Raw genomic sequence first — 25,533 nt, 5'->3', positions numbered from 1 at the left:
CATGCTCATTAATTCTTAGATTTACATAAAAATGGTTCCTTAATGAATTGGGGGAATTAAGAAAACAAGGACAGGTAGTTAAATTCCATAGTTAAGTATATGACTCTCCATCTGCGCAAATGGCTTGTATTGACATAATTTTTAATATGAATAAAACATCACTAAGATCAATATATAGTGTGTTTTCCAACCAAAATGTGATAATAATCCATCCATGGTAGCATTTATTTGATCAAAGACTTTATGGTTATTCAATCTATTTAACAAAAAAAGCAATAACATTTTAGTGAAAATTAAATTAGGGCTTTAAAAACAAGCTAATATTCTTCCTAAAAGTATTTTATCAGGAATCACTCATTCCAACAATGACATATTTAATATTATCTAGCATGCATTCATAAGTCATTCTCATCTTCCAAGTGTTTTACTAACACTGACTAATTACTTTTTAGTATATGCAACAAGACAGGTAAATACAAGTTAAGGGAAAAGCTGTTTTTTTAGAGATTTTATTTATGTACTTGAGAGAAAGAGCAGAGAGCGCAAGTGGGGAGGGAGAGGCAGAAGCAGATTCCCTGCTGAGCAGGGAACCCTTATGTGGGGCTTGATCCTAGGACCCCAAGATCATGACCTGAGCTGAAGGCAGATGCCCAACCAACTGAGCCACTCAGGCACCATGAGAGGCTTTGTATTGTTTTTTCCCCAGTCAAGATGGAAAACCAAAGTCAAAATTCAAATTATGCTTAAGATTTTGGCTTCAGCCCTTTGTCCCAGTTATTAAGTAAAACATACCTATCTCAGTATTATAAAATGCTATGAAATCATGTCTTTCAGGAAAAAGAGAAAAAAAATTTACAAGCCCAAGGTCCAAAGTTAAATGGATAATTTCAATTTTTCAAGACTCCCTCTATGCTTTCCTATGGGAGAAAAAAGTAAAAGGAAAGAAAGAAGAAAAGAGTAGTGCTTTTCCTCTCTCCCTCTTGATAAAATAGCTTTATAGTCCTGATAATGTCACACTGTAGTCCCTACAATATGAAGTATGGTAGTTTTCAAATTATCTTTAAAATAACAAGAGTATTTTTCATAAAAGCGTTGGTGAGAAAATACTGAAAAGAATCAGATGTGCAAACTATGTTTCAGCTCAAGGATGTCTGCATAACAATGTGAGAGAAAGAATTCTTTTCAAATACACTTATACTCAAGGTATCTTTATATACCGGAGACTTAAAAAAATTATTACAGTTTGAATAATGCATACATTCTTTAGTCACAAGATTGCATTCTTTAAATAAATAATAAATATCTCACAGTGCTGGCCATAAAAGAAAACCACATGAAGGTTTCAAACCATGCTTAATCGAAAGGAAGGCATTCCCTTTGTAAGAGTGACTGAGATACAAACCTCACATTATATAAACTAAAGAAATGTTCATTTTCCCAAGTCAGAGTTGTAAATCAGTGCAATGTTAAATTCAAAGAGGTCTCTAGGCTATGCTAAAAAAGTTTGACCTTATGTTTCTTTTCAGGGGTTGGCAAACTATGCCCCTTGTGTCAATTCCAGCCACCTGTCTGTTTTCATATGTAAAGTTTTGTTGTGACATTGAAATGCCTATTTGTTTACACATTACTTATAGCTACTTCTGTGCTTCAATATTAGACTTGAGTAGTTTCAACAGAGATCCTGTGGCACACAAAAGTTAACAGACTCTCTTATCCTTTATAGAAAACATTTATCAATTATTTCTCTATTAAAAATGATATGCTGAGTCCCTGAGACAAGTCAGACTACACTCAGGGCAAGAAAGAGACTATATATGTGAAAAAAGAAGGAAATTTAAGGAAATTTAAATACATATATATATATATATATATAGAGAGAGAGAGAGAGAGAGAGAGAGAGAGAGAGAGAGAATGTAATTTCTGAGCAAGAGGTAATCCAAAATGCAATTTTAAGGTATTTCCTCATCACTTCATCATACTCATTAGCTCATGATATGACTTACTAACCTACAATATAGTACAAACTGTGTTTATAGACCAGATTATGAATATTTAAGCATTGTTTCCCTTTATCTTTCAAGAACTTCTGTGGGTCCTGAAGTTACTTAGAGAAGATCAAAACAAGCCCTATTCAGAGTACTTCATCCCCATGAAGCCAGCAGATTCACTGGGAGGGAACAGTGTAACATGTCTAGCTTGTTTCAAAGGAGTTCTGTAGAGATCACAAAAATTATTTCTTCACAATGGAGAGCAGGAAGGAGACTTTTGATATCCATTTTTTTCTGGAGTTGTATATGTTGTATGATATTCTTATAAAATAGAGACCTCTGATGTTTCTGATCTTCTCAGACTTTCTGAAGCCATGATAAAATCTTCACATTGTCTAACTTTTAGGGGTGATGATGATATATAACACTTGGCGAGTGTGTCCCGTGTTCTCTTCACTGTTCTAAGCTTTTCTATGTTGTGAGTCAATCTTCAGATAACAACACCAATAAGTAGAATTGTTATTATCATTACTTTACAGGCAGACAAAGAAATGAGTAGTTTCTAATAGGTTACACAGCTATAAGGTAATAAAAAGAAAATAGGTCTCTGTCAAAGGTTTAAAGTTGAGCTGATTTCTCTCAGCCTCATAAATCTCTCTGGAAGACCTCCTATAGGTTTATAGTAGTCCAGACAAGTTCTATATGTTTAAATTATCTTTCAACCCAATTATCTATTGATGTAACTAGAAAGCAATACTTATGATGTCTGAGTTTTACTCTACATCCTTCCACCCCTGCCTCAATTCCATTTTCTATTGTTTTATGATTATTTTGAACCAGAAGCTAGAAAATAGTGCAAGTTTTTAGTAATATTTGGGAGGACTGGGTTGGGGCACAGGAGGGAGAGTGGAAATTTAAAATAATCTGGGGCAGCCCGGGTGGCTCAGTGGTTTGGCGCCTGCCTTCCACCCAGGGCGTGATCCTGGAGACCAGGATCAAGTTCCACATCGGGCTCCCTGCATGGATCCTGCTTCTTCCTCTGCCTGTGCTCTGCCTCTCTCTTTCTCCGTGTCTCCCATGAATAAATAAATAAAATATTTAAAAAAATTAAAAAATAAAACAATCTGTTAGAATTATATCTTTTGAAGAATGGGTATATAGATTTATTACCATTTCCCTCAAAGATAGTTGTACTTTAATTGTGGATAAAAGTAATAAATTCTTGCTGTTTTAATACAACAGAAGAAACCAAAAGCACTGAAAATGCAATCAGTACTATGCATGGTGGGTTCATTCAGCTTTCAGCATCTGCTTATAAACTCAGAACCAAATAATAGGATCTAATGAGAAAAAAAAAAGTATATGATATTACATATTACAAAATAAAAATCATATTATTACATATATATACACATATATATGAAATATATATAAAATATGTATTTTCTCAATCAGCAGACCATATGTTAGTAAATACTGCTTTTTTGTGTGTTGTTTAACTACTAAGATTAGTTCTTTTATCACTTTTAGTAATATTAATAGTGTATTAAGTTTTTCTTCACCCTTTTCTTATATAAATGATATAAAACTATTTTTATAGAAAAATGTATTATTTTATATTATTTCAAAGATTATTTGGATTTCAACTTCTAATAAGCTCTAATAGATCAGGTGGAAGTATTGAGAAAGGAAAACATATGGTTATTTTTCCCTGGGATATTTTTTGGTCACTGAGCAGATGACCTGAGATACTGAGGATTTTACAACACTGATAAGTAGCTCATGGATCTAAGATATTGGGAGTCTAGAGCCCTCAAGGGGAGGGGAGGGGGCTGTTGTCAAATTTGATTCACTTTGGTTTGTGACTCTAAGGGATCTAATTCTCAGAATAGCAGAAAGTTGGTAAATCCTCAGAGGGACTGCAAATCAGCTTCCAACTAACCCAAACTTGAGATTGGATTGAGGAATTATAGATTAGCTGCACCCTTGGGCATCTTAAACAAACATTAATTTCTGTACCAAGAAAAAATATCAACATCCTAGTCTTTAAGTAATTTCTATTAAAAAAAATACTGTTTAGTACACATTATTTTTAAAAAGCACACAGTTATAATAAATAAACCTAGCACAAATAACTTACAATATGAATAAAAATCAACACAAAGATAATAAAAACAGGTTTACTGCAACTTTAAATACTGAAGTTGTGTGATGTAGATCTAAATTAAGCATATTTTCTATGATAAAAGAAGATATTAAAATTATGGAAGTAAAAGAAGAAAAACGGATATTTGAAAAATCCAATAACCACAGTTAAGTACTCATTGAGTAACTTTATCACAGATTAGACACAAACAAAAAGAGACTTAATGAATTAAAAAATAGGTAATAAACTGTAGAGAGACAAAAGTATGGAAAATCACAAGAAAGTATCAAGGATAGAGGATATGACAAGAAGACCTACCATGCATGCAGTTTGAGTCTCAACAAGAAAAGAAAAACAGGATTAGGAGAGAAGTAGTCTGTAAAGAGATAAAGACTGAGAACTTCCCCAAATTAATGAAAGACATCAAGCCTCAGATTTAAAAACTCCTATGAATTTCAAGCAAACTATATAAAAAGTAATCCAAGCATAGGCACATAATATAAAACTTTTGCAATCTAAGACAGAAAAAAAATTAAAGCAGCCACATAAAAAGGATAGATTCCCTTCAAAGAAGCAAATAAAAGACTCACAGCTTACTTTCCAACATTATGACACAGCTAGAAGATAAACTATAAAGTGTCAAGAGAAAATAATTATCAAATGAGAGATCTATAGAAAGAAAAAAAATCCTTCAAGATTGTAGAATAGAAATAGATATTTTCAGACAAATGAAAATTGAGGGAATTTGTCACCAACATGCTGAAGGAAATCTTAAAGGGTATCCATTAGGCAGAGGAAAATGATCCCAAATAGAGATTAGAGATGTGGGAAAGAATAAGAGTAGTAGAATGATAAATATGAGGGTAAATGTAAATGAATACTGACTATATAGTAATAATAATGCTAATACTACTTACAATACTATATACTAAAAATAGCAGTATTAATATGTCATGTCTTATTGAGTTTAAATATACACACAGAATAAAAAGTTGTTAAACAATAGTAACAACCAATTAATGTTAAACTTTGGTAAGCCAAGCATATAGTTATAGTTTCTAGGATACCCAGTAAAAGAATTGTATGTAACTTCACAAATAATAGAGTGAAAATGAAATAATGCAAAATATTCAATAAATTGAAAAGAAGCCAGGAAAAAAGACACATATGAAAATAAAATAGCGTAAAATACTTAGCATGTTTTTATATTTAAACCTAAATATTAAAAAAACAATAGGAATATAAAAAATTTGAATAGCATGAGCAAAAGATCTAATGAGTATATATAGTATATCACTCCCAGTTAAATTATAAAATGCATGTTCTTTACAATGCATGTCAAATATGTATAAACCAATCATTTGCTAGGTCATCAAGCAAGTCTCAACAAAAGATTGAAATCATGCAGAATATATTCTTTGACTATGAAGAAATTAGTTATAAAAGAATGCAAAAATACAACTAGAAAAATGTTCTCAGAAGATGGAAATTTTAAATATACTCTTATAGACAATCCATTCACGCTAAAGAAAAAAAAAAACAGTAACAGCATTAAGCATTTTGAATTGATTGATAATGAAAATTCTATATTGAAAAATGTGTAAGCTGCAGCAAAAACCATTATTAGATGGTAATGACATTAAATGTATTTATCAGAAATGGAAGCATACTAGTGTGCCTGGGTGGCTCAGTCAGTTAAGCGTCCAACTCTTGATTTTAGCTAAGGTCATGATCTCAGGCTTATGAGATGGAGCCTGGGGTTGGGCTCTGTGCTGGTCATCGAGCCTACTTAGGATTCTCTCTCTCCTGTGGCCCCTCTCCCACCTCTCTTTCTCTCTTTCCCTCCCTCTCTAAAAAAGAAAGAAAGAAAGAAAAGAAAGAAGAAAGAAAATTAAAATATAAATGGAAGCATGCTGAAAATAGCCTTTCCAGCATTTAAAAAATAGTTGCTAATTGACTATAAAGTAGAACAATGAAAAAAATGAACAAAACCAAATTAGTAAAAAATAAACAATGCTGAAAGTTCTGTCTTTGAAAAGTCATAAAATTGATAAACTTCTATTTGGACTAAAGCAAAAAAAAAAAAAACAAGAAAAGAAACAAGGCACAAATAAACAATTTCAGGAATAAAAAATGAATCAATACTACAAAGCTACAGATATTAAAAAATAATTAGAGATTATGACAACTTTGTGGCAATAAACATAACCCTTTTGATTAGACAAATTCACAAAAGAATTACATAAGAATAAATTAAAAATGTAAGCATACCTGTCTCTAAGTAGTAAAAAAATATAAACTCATAAATTAAACCCTTCTCCGAAAATAAAATAAATACCATGCCCAGGAAATTCTGTCAAACATTTCAGAAAGAAATGATACTAATCTAACTCTTTTTTTTAATTCATGAGAGACACAGAGAGAGAGAGTGGTAGAGACATAGGCAGAGGGAGAAGCAGGCTTCCTGTGGGGAACTGGATGGGGGACTAGATCCTAGGACCTCAGGATCAAGATCTTAGCCAAAGACAGAAGCTCAACTGCTGAGCCACCTGGGGGTCCCTAACAAACTCATTCAAGCCCTGAAAAGTGGAACAAAATTTATGTGTCCAACACAAATAATCTTGATACTAAAAACATGAAAATGTCATTAAGAAAAATAATGGTCCGTATAACTTACAAAGTTAGGTGAAAATATCCTATACAAATTATTAACAAACCAAATCCAGCAATTTGAAAAAGAATAATGCATCATAAGTAGGCTTATGCCATGAATGCAAGGTTTATTTAATATTTGAAAATCAATGTAATATAACATACTAACAGAAAAAAAGAAACTATTACATAATTTCCCTAAAAGACACAGAAAATTTTTAATAAAGTATAATATTCCTACTGCTAAAAATTTAAGCAAAGTAGGAAGATTTCCCTGATTTTCTAAAAATTATTCACAAGAAAAATAAAGAAATAAATAAAAATATAAAAAAAATCACACCCAACATCATCTTTAATGTATAATATTATAGGGTTTCCCTCTGAGATTGAGTACAAGACAAGAATGTCTAATAAAATAACTTCTATTCAATATTTCACTAAAGACTGTAGCTAATAAATCCAGAAAAAAAGAAAAAAGACTAATGACTGGGAATCAAGAAATAAAGCAATTTGCAGACAACATGATTATCCATATAAAAAGTCCAAGAGGGATGAATTAAAAATGCTGGAATTAATAAGATCAATATAAAATTAACTGCATCAATTAAACAAAGCAATTGGACAATGAATTTTATAGAATCGTACCATCTATGAGAAGTATCAGAAAAACAAACCACCTAAGAATAAAACTAATGAAATCTGTGCATAACTCTACAAATAAACCTATAAAATATTTTTGAGAGAAGATAAAGATGACCTGAATAAATTTAGTGGATGTTTTAAAATTTTTCTTTTGCTTGGTGTAACTTGACAAATTGATGATAAATGCATGTGGGCCAAGAATAACCAGTGTAGTTTGGAAAAAAAGCTAGAGTATATACTCTACCCAATATCAAGATTTTATTATAAAGCTATAATAATTAAGACAGAACAGTATTTTTATAAACATAGACAAACTGAGAAATGAAACAAAAATTCCAGTCTCACCCATCATTCTCGATTTATGCCAAAGTTGATACTACAGAGTTGGATAAGTACGGTCTTTCAACAAATGTTGCTGATTCATTTGGAATTTGACATCAGAAAAAAATAAAAAAAAAAAAAAACTTCCCTATTTCATACACAAAAATTAATCCTAGATGATTTGTAGCTTAAATTATGAAAGATAAAACAATAAAAGAAGAAAAAAACTCAATAACGCTTCTAGAACACAAAATTTGGTGTAAGGGGAAAATTTTTAATAGAAACAGTAGGCATAAATATGAAGACAAGCATTGGTAATTAGATGGCATGTATATTAGGATCATTGGGATATTAAAGCACATGATCAATCATGTGAAAACTTAAGCTACAGAGTGGCATAAAGCAAGACATACAGAGAACTCCTATAAATCAATTAGGAAAAGAGTTTTAGTTTCAAACTAAAAGTGACAAAATGTCTAGGAGCAGTAGAATGGATAAATAGTGGTAAATTAACCAAATGTGATATGATATATAACAGAAATAAGTGCACTACAGTCACACATGACAAGATGGATATAAAAGAATGCATTCTGGGATCCCTGGGTGGTGCAGAGGTTTAGCGCCTGGGATCCCTGGGTGGCGCAGAGGTTGAGCGCTGCCTTTGGCCCAGGGCGCGATCCTGGAGACTCCGGATCGAATCCCACGGGCTCCCGGTGCATGGAGCCTGCTTCTCCTCTGCCTGTGTCTCTGCCTCTCTCTCTCTCTCTCTCTCTCTCTCTGTGACTATCATAAATAAATAAAAATTTAAAAAAAATGGAGTTTAAAAAAAATAAAGATAATTTAGTAATTCTTAAAAAAAAGAATGCATTCTTTATTATTTCACTAATAAAAATTTAAAATAGGCAAAATCATAGTGTTTAGAGCATACTTGGTAGGAAAACCATAAATACAAACAGGGAAATGAGTACTAAAAATGTCTGGAGATTGATCATCTCTGAACAAGGATAGAGGACCTATGATTGAAAGAAGCACAAGAGAGGCTTCCAGGAAATGTAGTATTGCTTCACCAGGAAAGTGGTTCTATCACTACTCACTCTGATAAATCATTGAGCTTTACATTTTGTTTTGTTTTCTGTAGGTAAATATTTTTACAACAATAAAGGGTTAAATAAGATGATAGACTTTAACAGCTAATATATATACCAAAGTAAAAAGGGAATATTATCTCCCCAAAGTATTATCAAAGAGGGATTCAACATATCTGATTTGTTATACTCACATCATGGGGAGCTCTCTGTATTTTTTTTTTTGAGAAGTAGGCTAATTTATTCAACTATTTTATTCATTCAGCTAATACTGAGTGCCTATAAGTGCAAAGCATGGTTTCTAGATGCTATGTTTTAGCCATGAGCACAATCCCAAAATCCTTGCTTGTCATGGAGGTTACAAGGTTACAATCTAGTGGGTAAGATAAATAATAAAATAAGAAAATATATCAGATTATCACAGATACTAAGGATATGATGATCTCTGTGAAATTAAATGACAATTCAATGAGTGAAGGGTCCAGCTATATGGATATCTGGGAACAAAGAGCCCAAGTCAGAGAAACAGCAATTGCAAAACCTAATGGTAAGACACTATTCAGGTGTGATCTCAATCAAAGCAACTTTCATATTTACAGAAATCAATGATGAAACCAGGAAAAAAATAAATTTAAGACAAAATTAGTAAGTATTATTGTGGTTTAACTTCACATCTGTAAGTGTTACATTCTATTGTAAATAAATCTTTGAATGTACCTTTCAACAGCAGTAGATTAAGTGGTTACATCTTGGAGATCATATCTATGACCTTTCCATATGAATGGGAAAACAAGCAAAGAAAACAAAGTGTTCAAATGTTACATGAAAGAGGCTTGTGGACTAGAATAAAATTTCTGGTGAGATCATTATATATGGAGTATAAAATCTCTTTAGTTTCAAGAAATTAGAATAAAGTAAAAGCAAAGGGCTCTGGAAAACTGTTAAGTCAAAAGGTAATTTTATTGTTGTTGAAGATGCTTGCAAAGAGTTGAGTAAAGGTGTTTTAGGAAATGTGAAAGTTTGGAATAATTCATAAATTAATACTTTATAAAACATCCAATTCTAGGTATATGTCCAAACAAAAACTCTACATGAATGTTTAAAATAATAGTAGCTAGAAAGTGGAAACAATTCAAATGCCCATCAGCTGACTAATGAGCAATCAAAAATGGCATATCCATACAATGAAATGTAATTAAGCCATAAAAAGGAACGGAGTACTAATCAACATAGCTGAACTTTGAAAAAAACATCATGCTAGGTGAAATAAGCCAGTCCCAAAAGACTCTGCTTTTTCCTTGGTCATGTTTGAGTGTTAGAAGATGGAAGCAGGAACAGATTCAGACCTTAGTGGTTCTAATCAGGGAATGACTATGTTGCCAACAGCTATACATAATTCAAAATAAAAGAAAACAAAACCTAAACCCAGAACTTACATGTAGGTGGAAATTAAAATAGCTTTCCAGTTTTTTTGATTGCAAAAATATATAAGCCTTCTCTCTCCTCTTCTCCCCTCAATTTTTTTTCTCAGATGGCATACTCTGCAATGATGCCAGTATCCTAAGTAATATTCCGTCTGCCTGTTGGGTGACCTAACATGGAAAGTAGGAAAAGGCAGATGCTGAGCACCAGGACATATCTTACTTTGGCTCTGAGTAGAAAAATTAGCATGTATAGAAATACAAGAGTATAACTATGCGATGTTGTTAGCATCTACAAAGAAGACATTTTCTTTCTTTTTGGAAATTAATTTGCTTCTGCTATAAATCCCTGACTTAAATCTCCCTGTCTCTGGCACTGGAAAAGATACCTGAAGTAATCATGAGAGGGTAGGTCAAAGAGTTTGACTTGATGTGGGCAAAAAGTGGCAGGAATTTATTAAATTGACCAACCTGGTGTTTCTCTGTATCTCCATAAAAATGGAAGAAGCTAATAGAAAAATACAATCAGTGTACACAAGCAAGCATAAACCATGTCTGCCTGGGTTCTCACAATCAAATCATTACAGGTACCATATTGTATAGGTATCTTCCACACTGCCTTGGGCACAAGAGTCAAAATGTTACTATGCTATCCATTGGCAGTTTGACAGTTTAAACTTGAATCAAAATCCTAAGACAAGCTAGCCATTTTAGAAAGGAAGTACCATGGCAAAATTAAACCTAAAAACAATTTGCAAATACATCAGCAGTTACACATTAAGCAATCACTTTACAATTAGCATTTTATGAGGCTTTCAAAAAAGGATTTTATTGGGTTATTAGTTGTTCTTTTATTTTTTCCCCCACAGTATGTTAAGAGACTCTTCTTAGCACAATTAAAATTAAAAAGAAATTCTAGTAACATAAAAATATTAGGATGACAAACATTCACTAAAATGGAGGAATGTTAAAATTCATCATGACTTAAATGTAATACCAAAAAAGAGACTATTGAAAAAATTAAAATATATAGAGGGATTTTATCTGTTACATCCATGTGTTTAATGTTATAGAAATTCACTCTTGATTTTATAATTCTGGAGCCTTTTTCAGTATTCTTTCTCCAGTAACCTGTATTTACTCAGAATATAAATCAGCTGCATTTTTGTAGTGCATAAAACACTCTCTAATTGAGCTTTATTTAATTTGTTTTAACTCGGAGTGCAAAGGAGATGACACAATGTGAATTACTCATTATGGTAACCTCTCTGCAAAACTACACATGGGTATGGAGTGATGCCTGTGTGTGTTTTTGTACTGTAACATCACTCACAGAACCAGTTCCTCGGAAAGATGGTAACAATAATGATGATACTTAGCATTTATATAGCATTTTCTGTCTTCACAACACTTTATACACCTTTCCTAAATAATGGTACTTGCCAGAATGAGGTTATAACACCAATGAATTATCATGGCCCTTGGTGTAACTTTAGTCCTCAGAAATGTCACCTCACTGTGTCTCTTCCCGTGGGAATGATTGCCTCTCGTGATGGATTAAAACCAGATACAGTTGATTGGCTGATCTTGGCCTGCACTCTGAAGGAACCTATGTAGCCTTTGGATGTTTATACTGATTAACTCAAGCAAAGGCATCTTTGTTTTTTGGTCACAGACCAGTCCTCCATTGACATAGCCAAGTGGAGAAATTAAGATAATTATTTGGACAATCCAGTCCCAAATCTCCACTTATTCTGAGTCATTGAGGTATTTGCCTCAATATTCTATCTTCTATTCTATTTCTCAGACTCGGCAGTATTGACACTTAGAGCTGGAAAACTTGTTGTCCAAGCTGTCCTGTGTATTGAAGGATATTTAGCAGCAATGTTGGCCTCAGTCTGCCAGATGCCAGCGGCCCACTCCCGACACCCCCTAGTTATGAAAACCAAAAATATCTCCAGATATTGCCAAGTCCTTTCTGGGGAGCAAAAATGCCCCCAGTTCAGAGCCACTGTTCTATGCTTTGCTGATGACTAGCCATCCTCATTCCGTATCTTAACAGGACCTGTTTCTCTACAGTGCCTCCAATGGCCGTGACTTTCAGGTGAATTATTTCAGTTTGATTCCCAACCAACTAGGAAAACCCCCATGTGTTGGTTTAGGAAACCTTCTTTTCAAGTCTGTTTGGCTGACATATGGCCTCACTACCTACCCCCCAATAACTTCGAGTCAGGAATTCTTCCACACTGAGTGCAAAACAGCGGTATAAACATGCCCTGAAAATCAGTTTAGCATTACAGGTTATGAAAAACTTATTTCACAAGGTTTTGAGATAAGTTGACAGAGACTAGTTTGAAAGCTCAGCCTTACACATTTTGCTTCTCAGCTGGGCTTAGAAAATTGTTGCGACTATAGTTGTAAGGAAAATACTACCTCAAGGCTCGATCATAAAAGCTTCTAACAGACAGATGTCTGCAGTTATTTTTGGTTCTGGATTCAATAAGTTTTATATGGACCTAATTCCCAGAAAAACTCCCCAGTCTGTTTACATGGGCAGGATGAACTGGCTGTGTTTTCTTTGTATTCCTAGCATGAGCTGGTAATTATCCATCTACTGCTGGGATATTTCATGTAACTGGTGGACATTTTAGATGCCATGTGCATCCTTAATCTCCCTAGGATTCTCTAGGAACAAAATTATTTGATATGAAAACCTTTGATATTACAAGTTGTGTTTAACATTTCAAGCCTCATTTACATCAGTTCAGTTCAGTGAGCTGCTAAGCACACCGGATGACATATCATGGAGAGAAGGAAACCTATAGATGCGCTCAGTAGCCTGAAGGTATATTACACCAAATAATAAAAATGAGCTTCTGTAGAAGTATCTAAAATTTATTAGCACTGGGTGCAGTTAGTGAGGCAGTTGAATATCATCTCAGATTATTTCTACAAATAAACAAATAAATAAACAAACAAATGAGAAAATGAGTGGGTAGTGAAATGATTAAAAAGTGCTTGATGTATAGATTACATATACTATGTATATGGCATAACCAACTGTAAGTTAATTATGGGAGCATGAATGTATCCAAGTCCTCTATTGATCTAAATTCTACAGTATAAAAGTCTTGTTTTCTTTCCTGCAAATCACTAAAGGCTTTGACAATTTCCACTTGGGCTAGAACTAAGCAAGCAGTCAAACAGTTACTGTACATCAAGGAGGTACTAATGGCTGTAGCTGAAACACCTGCTAACCTGCTATTGTGAGCATTTATCCAGTATTTGCCTGAGGCAGAAATAAATGAATAAATAAACTTTCACTAGTCATATTACATGAGTTAATGCATTATAGCATTATGTAAAGTAGCAAAGCACATTCTTCTGGGGCTTTTTAAAAATCATTATTTGTGGCAGGTTAGAACATATCTGCTGGTTTCTCTGCTCCATTTTCCTCACTTAGGTTTTTGTCAGAGCCCTCACGACTACAGGGCTGGTTGGCCTTTGCTCTCTGAGGAATACCTTTGAGACAAACAACCTTACTAATCCTCAAAGAGTTTCAAATGGCATTAAAAAGAGGATGGCTATATTAAACACCTCAGCTGTCAATGAGTAGAATCAGTAATGGTGGGGATATAGCTTACATTATATCTACCTACACAGGGTTTGTCCATATTTGGAAAGGAAAGCTTTTCTTTTGACAAGTTGGCACCAGCTGTTTCAAGAAATAACACAGCTGTATATCCCCAACACACCTGGCTCTCTTTTCATAAGGTAAGGGAAAAAAGGCATGAAGCAGTGACCAGAGAGGACAGACTACTGCTAGAATCCTCATTTTCAGATATATTTTCATTTGAATGTTAAGAAAGTATCAAGGCTACCATCAACCAAAAATAAATGAATCCACTCCACCCCACCCCACCCCCACAAGTGTTAAAGTTAAATTAAACAATTAAGATGAAAAATAAAAATCTAGAGTCAGTTCTAATCTTTTAAAGCTATAAGGGTATAATACTTCAGTCAATAAAAATATAAAATAAATCTCTGGACAATAAGATTATTAAACATAACTATCATAATGAATAGCATCACTGAATATAGTATGAATAAGAATGTGTTATGCTTCAAAATATCCTGTCCATAGACCTGTCTTGATTTATACTCCAAGGTTAAATTTATTTTTACATTTTTATAGGATTTGGTCCCATTTTAAATATGTCTTTCCTTTTCTAATGCTGAAATCCTATTAGGAAAATTGGGGAAATTGGGCATGTCAGGACCTAACATAAGACCATGTTTCGAGAGATAGATGCCCCTAAGAAAAGGAAGAAGAGAGTTTAACCCTGATCATTTTTAGCATCATCTTTAAACATTTGGTATTTTACTGCCTAAGAGAGAAATATTCCTAATTTAACTTCTTCAGTTGTTGCCTAATTTTCTTGTACTACAACAGGAGTACAGTGGTAGAATTTAAAAATGAAAACTATCCTTGGCATTATACAAATTTGCATAAAATCAGCCATGTGCCATATTCCCTGCAAGACAATTGCCTAAATCATTTATGCTTAATGCATTACATTTTGAATATATCTATGAAAATGAAATTAAGAAAACAGTTCCACTTATAAGAGCATCAAAAAAATAAAATAATTAAAAATAAATGTATCGAATGAAGTGTAAAATGTGTACACTAAAAACTACAAAACTTGAGAGAAATTAAAGCTCTAAATAAACAGAGATATTTAATGATCCTTGATTAGAAATCTAAGATTGTTAAGATGGCAATATTTCTCAAATTGATCATAGATTTGATACAAATCCTGTCAAAATCGCAGCTAGCTTTTTTTTTTTTTTTCTTTTTTTTTTGCAGAAATTGACAAACTGATCCAAAAATTCATGTAGAGCTGCAAGGGACCTAGACTATACAAAACATTTTCAAAAAAGAACAGAAGTGAAGAACTCATACTTTCTGATTTCAAAACTTTAATATTCAAAACAATGTGGCACTGGCAAGAAGACAGACATATAGGTCAATGGGATAGAATTGAGGTTCCAGAAATAACCCTTACATTTATAGTTATTTGATTTTTTACTAGGATAGCAGGCCAATTATATGGGGGAAGAATGGTCTTTTTAAGAGATAGTGCTGAGACAACTGGATAGTCACATGCAAAAGGATCACATAACACACACAAAAATTAACTCAGAATGAATCATAAACTTATTTTTTTTTAATTTTTTATTTATGATAGTCACAGAGAGAGAGAGAGAGAGAGGCAGAGACACAGGCAGAGGGAGAAGCAGGCTCCATGCACCGGGAGCCCGACATGAGATTCGATCCCGGGTCTCCAGGATCACGCCCTGGGCCAAAGGCAGGCGCTAAACCGCTGTGCCACCCAGGGATCCCGAATCATAAACTTAAAAGTAAGAGCAATCGGGATGCCTGGGTGGCTCATTGGTTGAGCATCTGCCTTCAGCTCAGGGAGTGATCCCGGAGTTCTGGGATCAAGTCCCACATCAGGCTTCCTGCATGGAGCCTGCTTTTCCCTGGGCCCATGTCTCTGCCTCTCTCTCTGTGTCTCTCATGAATAAATAAATAGAATCTTAAAAAAAAAAAGTAATCTGTAAAAATTCTAGGAGAAAACTTAAAACTAAATCTTAGTGACCTTGGGTTAGGCAATTTTTTTTAGGTTTGACAAATAGGAAGCAGATAAATTAGACATCATCAAAATTTCAAACTTTTGTGCATCAGAAGACAATTGAGGAAGTTAAAAAAAAAAAAACAAACTCTATAGAGTAGGAGACATATTTGCAAATCAAACATCTAGTGACTTGGATCCAGAATGTATAAAAAACTTTTAAAATTCAATATAAGTAAAAACAGTTCCATTAAAGAATGGGCAAAGGATCACAACAGACATTTCTTTAAAGAACATGGACAAATGGCCAGTAAATATATTAAAGATACTCAATATCAGTAGTCCCTTGGGAAATGCAAATCAAAACCATGATAAATTACCACTTCATACCTTCTATCATGGATATATTTAAAAAGACAAATAGTAACAAATGTTGATGAGGATGTTAAGAAATTAGAAATCCAATATATTGCTGGTGGGAATATAATTTGGGGTACTCACTTTAGAAAACAGTTTGCCAGTACCTCAAAAAGCTAAACATGGAGTTATCATATGACCCAAGTTATCCTATAGTTAAGATAAATGAAAACATACATCTACACCAAACTTGTATGCAAATATACAAAACTGGTGGATTCATGTTCATCACAGCATTATTTATAATAGCCAAATGTATAGACAAACCAAATATCCATCAACTGATGGATATATAAGTAAATGTATAAATAAATGGTATATCCATTCAGTGGAATATTATTCAGCAATAAAACATGAAATATTGATTCCATGCTAATACAGAGATGAAACTGGAAAATATTATGGTAAGTGAAAAAAAAAAAAAAGCCAGTCACAAAAGACCACACATATTCTATGATTCCAGATAGATTCACCAAACATGTAATAATGAAGGATAACTAGACATAAAGCCTCTGTGTTTTCTTCAGTTTTGTCAATAACAAGTCAGTTTTTCAATACCCATAAGATACCATGAATAATAATTTATAGTGTTACCAAAGGTGAAAAAAAAATCATTCCCACTTATGAATGAAAGAAGTTTTTTTTCACTGAAGGGGAGAGGTCAGTGACTTGGGGTAAAACACCAATATTACTGGATGTTATGTGAAAAATAACTTGTATGAAGGTAAAAAGGTTGCTAGGTTCATTTCTTTAAGCACAACTATGGATTGAACCCCTACAATGTGTCAAGTGCCACTTGAGGCCAAGGGTCTTTAGTGGTGAATAAGCTTCTGTGAGAACAGATGCTAAACAAGTAAACAAATTAATAAAGTGCTTGCAGATGGTGATAACTGCTATGAAGAAAATCAAAGGGGATAATGGATGGCGAGTGAGGACTAAATGAGGGAAAAGGTCTGCAAAATCCAAGGGAAGAGAGCTTCAGGCATGTGCAAAAGCAAAAGGTGAGCAGAGAAAGAGAGTAAGTTTGACGTCTGCAGGAGCAGAAGAGAGTCTGTGCAGCTGCCCTATGGTGACTCCCATGGAATGAAAGGAGGGAGGACAAATGGGCAAGGCTAGATCATTCTGGGTCTAGCATGACCACCTAGGAATCTGGAATTTATTCCGAGTACAATTGCCAGTCATTAGAGGGTTTGATGTTGGAGGGTGGGACAGTGCCAGGATCAGAAAGCGTTTTTAAAATTATACTGACTGTGTAGGAAGAAAGTGGAGACAGGTGGCCAGGTAGTGGCTCTTGGGACAGAGGCCACTGGTATGGGGTGGACTAGGGTGGCAGCCACAGAGATAATGAAAATGGCTCAGATAGGAGCTACTTAAGACATTTCTTTTTCTGCTTGGTTTTCTTCTTGTGGGATGTGAGAATATTGAACATTGTGTTTAGAGTTTAGGAGTGAATTTCTGACTGATTATCTGGCCTTGCCAAAATGAAAGGCGCACAATGGCATCTGACTATGTTTCTGGGCAGCTCCAGCCACCTCTACCTCAATAGTTAGGGTGTAATCAATAAACATAACAGAGGCTATTCATTCCACCAGGATGAATTCCAACAAAAGGGCTCTATTCACACTGGTAATAGACAGACTTTACTTGTTCCATCACATTATGTATTATGTCTTGCGTCTTCAGTCACCTACCTTCTTTACTGCTCAATGATGATGAAATGCTCTGTTGGCATAAGAATGACTATAAAGCTGAGATGTTTACACTTCTAGTGGCCAAGTCACTGTTCTTCCAACTGAGAGTGAAACACAGATCATTACAACAGGACAGATACTTCGCACATGTTAAAGATTTTGAAATTTGGTGCTTGGTGAGGTTTGGATTGGGTTTTAAAACTATTCTCCGAAGAATATTTTCAATTGAACCTTTTAATTTATGTTAATAAGTCTAGTGAATTTTAGTGGGCACATGCCACTGACAATGTTTCAAAAAAGGTGAGGGTTTTTTTTTTTTTTTTTGGTCCTTTTGTCCAGTCTCTTCTATTGTGTAGAGACCATCTTTTCTTTTCTTAGATCTGAATTCAGCAGCATAGATACTTACAAGCAATAAAAAGTTAACATTCATTAACTTGAACTTTTTAGTAGAAGGCTGGTGCTGTGGGTTTATTTTAGAGCAATTACATATGATTTATTCTCCATCATTTATTGACTTATTCAACCAGCAAATGATTATTGACTGCTTACTGCTATGTTATACAATGTGAGGCAAAGAAGGCTAATTAATAATCATGGCTAGCTTTTGTTGAGTAGATACTGTGAGCCAGCACTCAGTCCGTGCTTCATATGTTTTATCTCACTTATTAAAAATACCTGACAATACAGCTGCTCTTATTATTATGGAGAAGACAAGTGAGACAGAGAGAGCTTAAAAAATAAGCCCAAGATGGTATGTAATAGATCTGGAAATTGAGCTCAAGGACTGTTTCAACAGCCCTTGCTTAGGAGGTAAGATATTCAGGCTGCCAAAGGATGGCAAACATTCTGTCCTCAAGAAGTTTGCATGTTAGTAAGGGAAATAGGACATTTATACGGAATAGTTCACGGTTAATTCAAATACAGAAGCAAGTACAAAGAGTTATAGGTATGGAAAGAAAAAAAAAGTCCCTTCTACAAAAAAGCAGTGGTGTTCACCTTTGGCTGTAGGTTGTAATCACCTGAGGTTTTGAAGAAAAAAAAAAAAAATCCTGTTGCCTTGGCCCCAACCCCAGAGGTCCTCACTTAATTGACATGGCAGCTGAATTTTTAAAAGTTCCCTGGCTATTCTAATTTGAAAATCCTGGACCAGAGAGGCTAGGACAAATGTTAGGAAGGGGAGGGGTTCAGAGTTGATTCGTTAAGAATAAGTAACTATTTTAAAAGTCAGAAATGTCAGGGGTATAAATGGGAGTAGATGAATATGTTTATTTGTTTGTTTGTTTTGAATATGTTTGATATGGAGTACATCCTTGTTGTGCAAAATGTGGTCCTGGGACCAGCAGCATTGGCACCACCTTGAAGTTTGCTAGAAATAAGGAATCTTAAGCTTTCCTAGACTCCATGAATCAGAATATGCATCCCCAAGTGATTTGTATGTACATTACAGTTTGAGAAGCACTGGCACAGAAAAAAGGGAGAGGGGGACCATAGAGCATATTTGGTGATTAGTAAATAGTACCAATGGTCAATGGGTGAAATAGAGAGCTTAGCACATTTGTTGGGAAGGTGTAACAAAGTAGAGGCCAAATTACCAGGTGTCTTGATTGTCACAATAAGCAGTTAAAACTTGTTCTGGAGATGGTCAGAAGTTGAAAAACTTCCAAAAAAACGTGATGTATGCAGGGGTGGTTTAGGATAATAATCGGGTGATGATTTGCCAGACAAGTTAGGAAGAGGGAGAAATGTGGAGGTACTCAGAGAGGCCTCCGTATGAATTCTCAATTCACAAATACAGAGTGAAACTCAGACCAGGGTGCAATTCAGTAGGCAAGTTCTTATCTTCAAAACACATTGTTTTACTTTGAGGAATTCTTATCTCCTTCAGCAGCCTGACTTTGGAGCTACATTATGTATTTGAATAGAGATATAGACTACATCTTACTCTGAGTGGCAACCAGTGTGTGTAGGGCATCTTTGTTATTTCTTTCATAATATACTCCCCACCCCCATAGTAGAAGACTATAGAGGAAAAGGAACAGAATTCTAATGGTACAAGAAAGACATGTATGTTTGTCCAGCAGCAGTATGATGACTGTTGTACCATCAATTTTCTATTTGATCATGAAACAGTGCTTATTGTGTTTGATAAACTATTCTGATTTAGAAGGGTTACTAAGGATTCTTGTGAAATTATCTTTAGATATTATGCCAGCTGAAAACACTTAATCCTGAATCTATATTGAGTGTAATTTTTTTATTTGATGATTATGAGATTCTTTAGGATCAGTAGCAACTATATTCCTAAAGATCATCATTAAAAGGGGCAGTAATCATTTTTTACATATAAATGAGCAAATTTATAGAAATTTTTGGTTTTCCAAATGCTGGGCACATGCGATGACATTATACTCTTTTAATCTTAGAGAAAACTTTTCATTATGTAGTATCTAATATGTTGCTTTGCATGTAGTAGGTTCGTTTGTTAAAGGAACAAATGCAGACTTGACATGAAAAGGTACTGTATTATGAATAGAGTTTTTAAAAATCAATTTTATAAAGATATAATTAATGTAAAATAAATTGTATACTTGTAAAGTGTATAAATAGATTTTAAAATGAAAATAACTGGAGAAACTGAATAATCAAATGCAATGCAAGTATCTTTGAAGTTATCTGTTAATAATAAATATAAGAGTATATTACTGAAGTTATCATATGGTGTTAACTCTTCATGTAGTCATATTTTTAAATTCAAGCTTGCAGGTAGAAATTTCCAATATGTTTGTTACCTGTCTTAAAACTTGATACTGCAATTTGCATACACTGCCACTAGATGGTGGTGTTTGCTTTAGGCGTGATCACATGATCTTGGCCACTGTTCACTTGACCGAGGTCAAGTGTAGGGATGTTCAAACAATGAATACCTGAGTCTTTTTTGTCGTTTGTGGAAAAGAGACTAACTAATGGATTGCTTTATTGTTCGCAGGCATTCCCAGTATAAATAAAAATATAATCTGGGCCTAAATAAACCCTGAAATAACTCAACATCCTAGTGAGGTATTATAGCTGTAAGATAATTAGTATGATATCAGAAATTACATTGTAATCTCATAGAATTACATAGAATCGTTAAGTTTAAGAGGTGGTACAGAAGCACTAAAAGACATGCTGAATTCTTCCTGGTGGAGTGCAGGAATAATTTAGAATGATGTTTTTCTCTTATGCAAAGGTTTAAAGCTAAGTAGTTCACCCAAATACAGAGAGGAAAGAGAATACTGAAAGGGCAGGAAACAAGACATGCCATGGTTTATTTTTAAAAAGATAGTCTTTGTGACCAAACTTTGGGGTCCATGATTGAGAAGTGGAGGAAGATAGTACTTGATAGTAGATTAAAAAAAGATGGTCAAGGGCAAGGTATGCCTTTGCTGTTTGGTTTAAACCCATTTTTCATATAATAGGGAGCAACTGAAGGTTTTTAAGAAAGAGATGGCATGATAAAATTTATAAGATAAAGATATTTTTAAGAAGTAAATTCATAGATACAGTTTGTCTTATCAGGAAGAAACACATCTCTTAAGGATGTCCTTGTGAGGAAATATTCTCCACAAGAATTTTCCAGCAATCTCCTACTTCTGTGGTTTTTTTCTCCCCCTTGTTAGGTTAGCAAATCAGTTTGCTCTGCAGTCTTACCATTTGCCTTAATATTCAGGGAAGGGGGTGACAAAGATTTCTTGTTAGAGCCACTCTCCTATTTCTTCCTCACTACCTTCTCTCTAGCTGAAATGTGAATTGGAATATGTTATTGGCTTTCTTCCCCTCTTCTCTTGTTTCTTTCCAATGACCGATGGCTGTGCCCTGGGCTGTTAGAGCTCTCTATAAAGGTTTGCAGCCCATTTGATATGAGGTTGGGGTAGGAATGGGATAATTACATTTCCTAATCTAAATCCTTTAATGGCTACTTTGTTTATTACTTGTCCTTACCTTGACTGTTTGGTCTTTTTCATAAAATGGAAGTGAGGGCAGTGCGCCCTATGTCCGATCTGTTCTAAGAATAGGTGGTCTGCTCCTATGGGGTGTTAAATGCTGCCTAAGTCTGGGTACCCTGGGATAAAGGCTACTTCTCTGTTTTCCATAGAAACTGCTTTTTGGAACTGGCTCCTGTCTCCACTTGGCTTGCCAGAAGACCAAAGGCTCACTGATAATACTAATCCTCTCTGACAATTAGTTGGCAACCTTTCCTATTAGAATATCTTTGAAGTGTTCCTGGTTTCGAGTGGGGGGTGGAATTTGGACTGGCAGGAAAGGACATGGGCCTTTTAATCTCAGAAATACTCTTCTAGCTCCCTTATTTCTTAAACATCATTGCACTGTGGAAGACATTCTGCCCCTCTAAGTCACTGTAGCATAATCACGTGGAACATCCAAGTGCCTTTGGAAGCAAGCTCGCAGTGGAGGTTGTCTCCTTACCAGAGAAATACAGTCAGGGAAAATGCAGTGAGGACTGCGCTCTTGTTATAGGTCCCCTCCTCACAGGTTTCTGGGCAAAGCACTAACCTGCCCTTAACCTGTTACTTTTCAGAGCATGTTTGTTGATGGCTGTGAACCGTTCAAAGGCTTCGGGGAAGGAAAAGAAAGAAAAATAGAAAGCTGAATTCCAACCCGTTCACTACCTCCTATTTGAGCTGGCGCAGTGTACACTGTGCCTCTCAGAACATGGAGCGTGTGAGGGGACCGCAGCAGCGAAGGTTCCTGAGGCCTCTTGAAAGCACGTACGAATGAGAACAGCTTCTGAACCTCTTTGCTGCTCCTTAGCAGAATTGCACACTGCAAGAAAGATCTTTCTTGATATTGCTGCCATCCCTCTATTCCTTCGTCCCTCCTCCCGACCCCATCACGAACAGCTTATTTTAAGCACCGTCTTTTCTGCTGGAGAGGGCTGACTCTGAAACCACCTCCAAACCACTACCAGTACTTAGGAAGTGATCCATGTCCTCTCCATGGGTTAGTTCATTGGCTGCTCAGAGCACCTCCGATTAAGGGTTGGTCACCATTTCTTTGAGGAAAAACTGAGGCTTAAGGAAGTCCCATAACTTGCCTGAAATTACTGAGCCAGTGCTCAGAGAGGGTCAGATGGGCTCTTCATTTCTCCCTCGTCACTGTGACTTTGGCATCCTTGTATCTCCCAGCTGCAAAGAGTTCTTTTTTTTTTTTTTTTTATACCAACATTAATGAGATCCCTGCAGCAAAGAAGACAATAAATTGTGCATACTGGGTTCCAGTCCCTGTACCAGACACCTGTTCTCAGAATAAGCTTGTTCATTTCAGAGACTACGCATTTTGTTTATCTCATTGACATTTTAATTATGGCAGGAGACGCAGCTGAATTTCAGCAGTAGACACAGTGAGTTTCAATGGTATTACCTTGCTCCTCCCACCATTTTTGGCAATCTGGAACCTGCTACTTGAGAATTTTTTGGCATGGCTTTCAACATGTATGTACCATGGATATGTTACTTTGAGAGAGAGAGGAAGAAGAGGAGAAAAGAAAGGAGAAAGATAATATTTTTATTATTATTACAATCATTCTTATTATTACTGCAGCACCTACTATATTCTGACCATTGTTAGTTGCTTTCCTTGTATAGTCACAAATAATGCTCGCAGCGAATCTAAGAGATTTTTTTTTTTTGCCTCCATTTTATAAATGTAATGATTGAGGTTCAGAGATGTTAAATAATAAGGACCAAGGTCACACAGCTAGTCAGGGGCTGAGATGATCTAACAGTATCATCTGAAGCCTTTGCTATTTCATTCTATCAAGAAGCTTTTAAAGAAATAATATGACAGTTGCTTTTAGCCAAAGGGAAATGGGAGGTTCATGACCCAGGACTTCATTCTCACAATGGTGCCATGCCATTTGATGGTAATGAGGATTTTAGGGGCCTGGGTCTCTGGTGATCTTGTGAGTATTAAATATAGATCTTCACTTTGGAAATGAAGCTAAATCACCCTTGCTATGTGAATTGGTTTAACCAATAGGACGTGTTGGCTCATTTACTTTCTAGGTATTAATCTATTACCAGGTCATCAGACATACAACCATAAGATTTAGCTGGAATTTCTCCCTCTTACTTCCTCTCGTTTTCCTTTTCTTGCTCTCTTCCCCCTTTCCTTGCTCCCAGCATCATGGCCAAGTGTTGGGTGTGCCACTTACAAGCTGTTTAATGACCCTGGCTGGTAGCTTATCCTTTCTAGACCTTGGTCTCTTTATAAAATGTTTATAATAATAGTTCCTCAAACAGTTGTTTGGAGGAGAGAATGAGTTAACGTGTACAAAGTAATTTAACAATATCTAGAATATAGTAGGCCCCTAATAAAAGGTGAAACAAATAGTTGTCAATATAGACCTGGTGCAAGCTGCTTGGAGTTCTTTGCTAGGAAGCAAATAGAATCTCTCTGGTAGAAGACGTCACTAATTTTCATCAAGATGCTCTTGTCTTGTATGATCATATTTCACATAAAATTCTAAAATTTGTTTTCAGGGTCTTTGTTTCTTATTCCTTGCACACTGGCATCCCATCCCTCTTTTCTCTGAGGATATTCCTCACCATATCTGTGTGAGGGCATGGGGGCTTGTGAACAACCTGGGAGAAAAACAAGCCTGGTAACGTGGAAGACTGAGGTTCATTGGAAAAATAAATAACAATTATGTAGCCCTCACCAAATGCTTTTCATCCTGAAAGTGCTTTGAAAACATTAACTAATTAATTAATCAAAAAATTTCTACCAATCAGCGAAAATGCTCCTTACAATGTTTTAAGCCTCTTAAAAGGTATTATTTATTCAATGATGTTTTCTCTTTAGTCTTAAAAGAATCATCAGTTTCTTTCTTTCTTTCTTTCTTTATTTAGAAACATTTTAGGAGATTTTGTGGAATCTCTGCACACCTCTCTCACTCTGTGCATCCCAGCAAGCATGAGTACGTGAACATACACATGCAGACACAAAATGTTCTTTTACGATGATGCCCTTTGACATTAAATGCATTAAAATATTATATAAGATTCTTTAATCTATTGTGCTTACCAGCTTTTTATTGACCTGCGGGCAAAGTCAAGACTACAATTCCTGTTGAGTGTCGAGTATCAGTGTCACCTGTTATATCCATCTACTTTCCTGTCTCTCTTCCTGACCTGGGAGCCCCCCTAAAAGCTACAACTTTATTGCCATATCCTCAGAGCCTAGCTACTCTTAGGACCTCCCCAACATTAGCCCTATTCTCTAGCCTACAAAATGTAACTTAATCTTTTTGTGACATAGCAGGAGAGCAGTAATAATAATCTTATGTTCATTAATTCAACAGATATTGAGCATCCGACGTTCATTTATTTATATATTCCTATAGCATAAACTTTTTCAGTGCAAGTCTTTGTGCAAATCATGGTGATGGATTTGAAGATGATCTAGACAGGGTTATTGCATTCAAGGCGCTTGTTGTCCAGCAGGAAAAAGAAGGCAAGAACATAAATAA

General features: G+C 35.0%; 1 protein-coding gene across 1 annotated transcript in view; it reads left to right on the top strand.

Moving 5' to 3' along the window:
- Positions 1–25,533, top strand: part of TENM2 (teneurin transmembrane protein 2) — a 1,512,848-nt gene that overhangs the window by 261,613 nt on the left and 1,225,702 nt on the right. The window lies entirely within an intron of this gene.

The sequence above is a fragment of the Canis lupus genome, chromosome 4 (assembly GCF_003254725.2).
Source record: "Canis lupus dingo isolate Sandy chromosome 4, ASM325472v2, whole genome shotgun sequence".
Lineage (NCBI taxonomy): Eukaryota > Metazoa > Chordata > Mammalia > Carnivora > Canidae > Canis > Canis lupus.
Note: the sequence above shows the minus strand (reverse complement) of the source record. Positions and strands in the feature narration are given on the sequence as shown.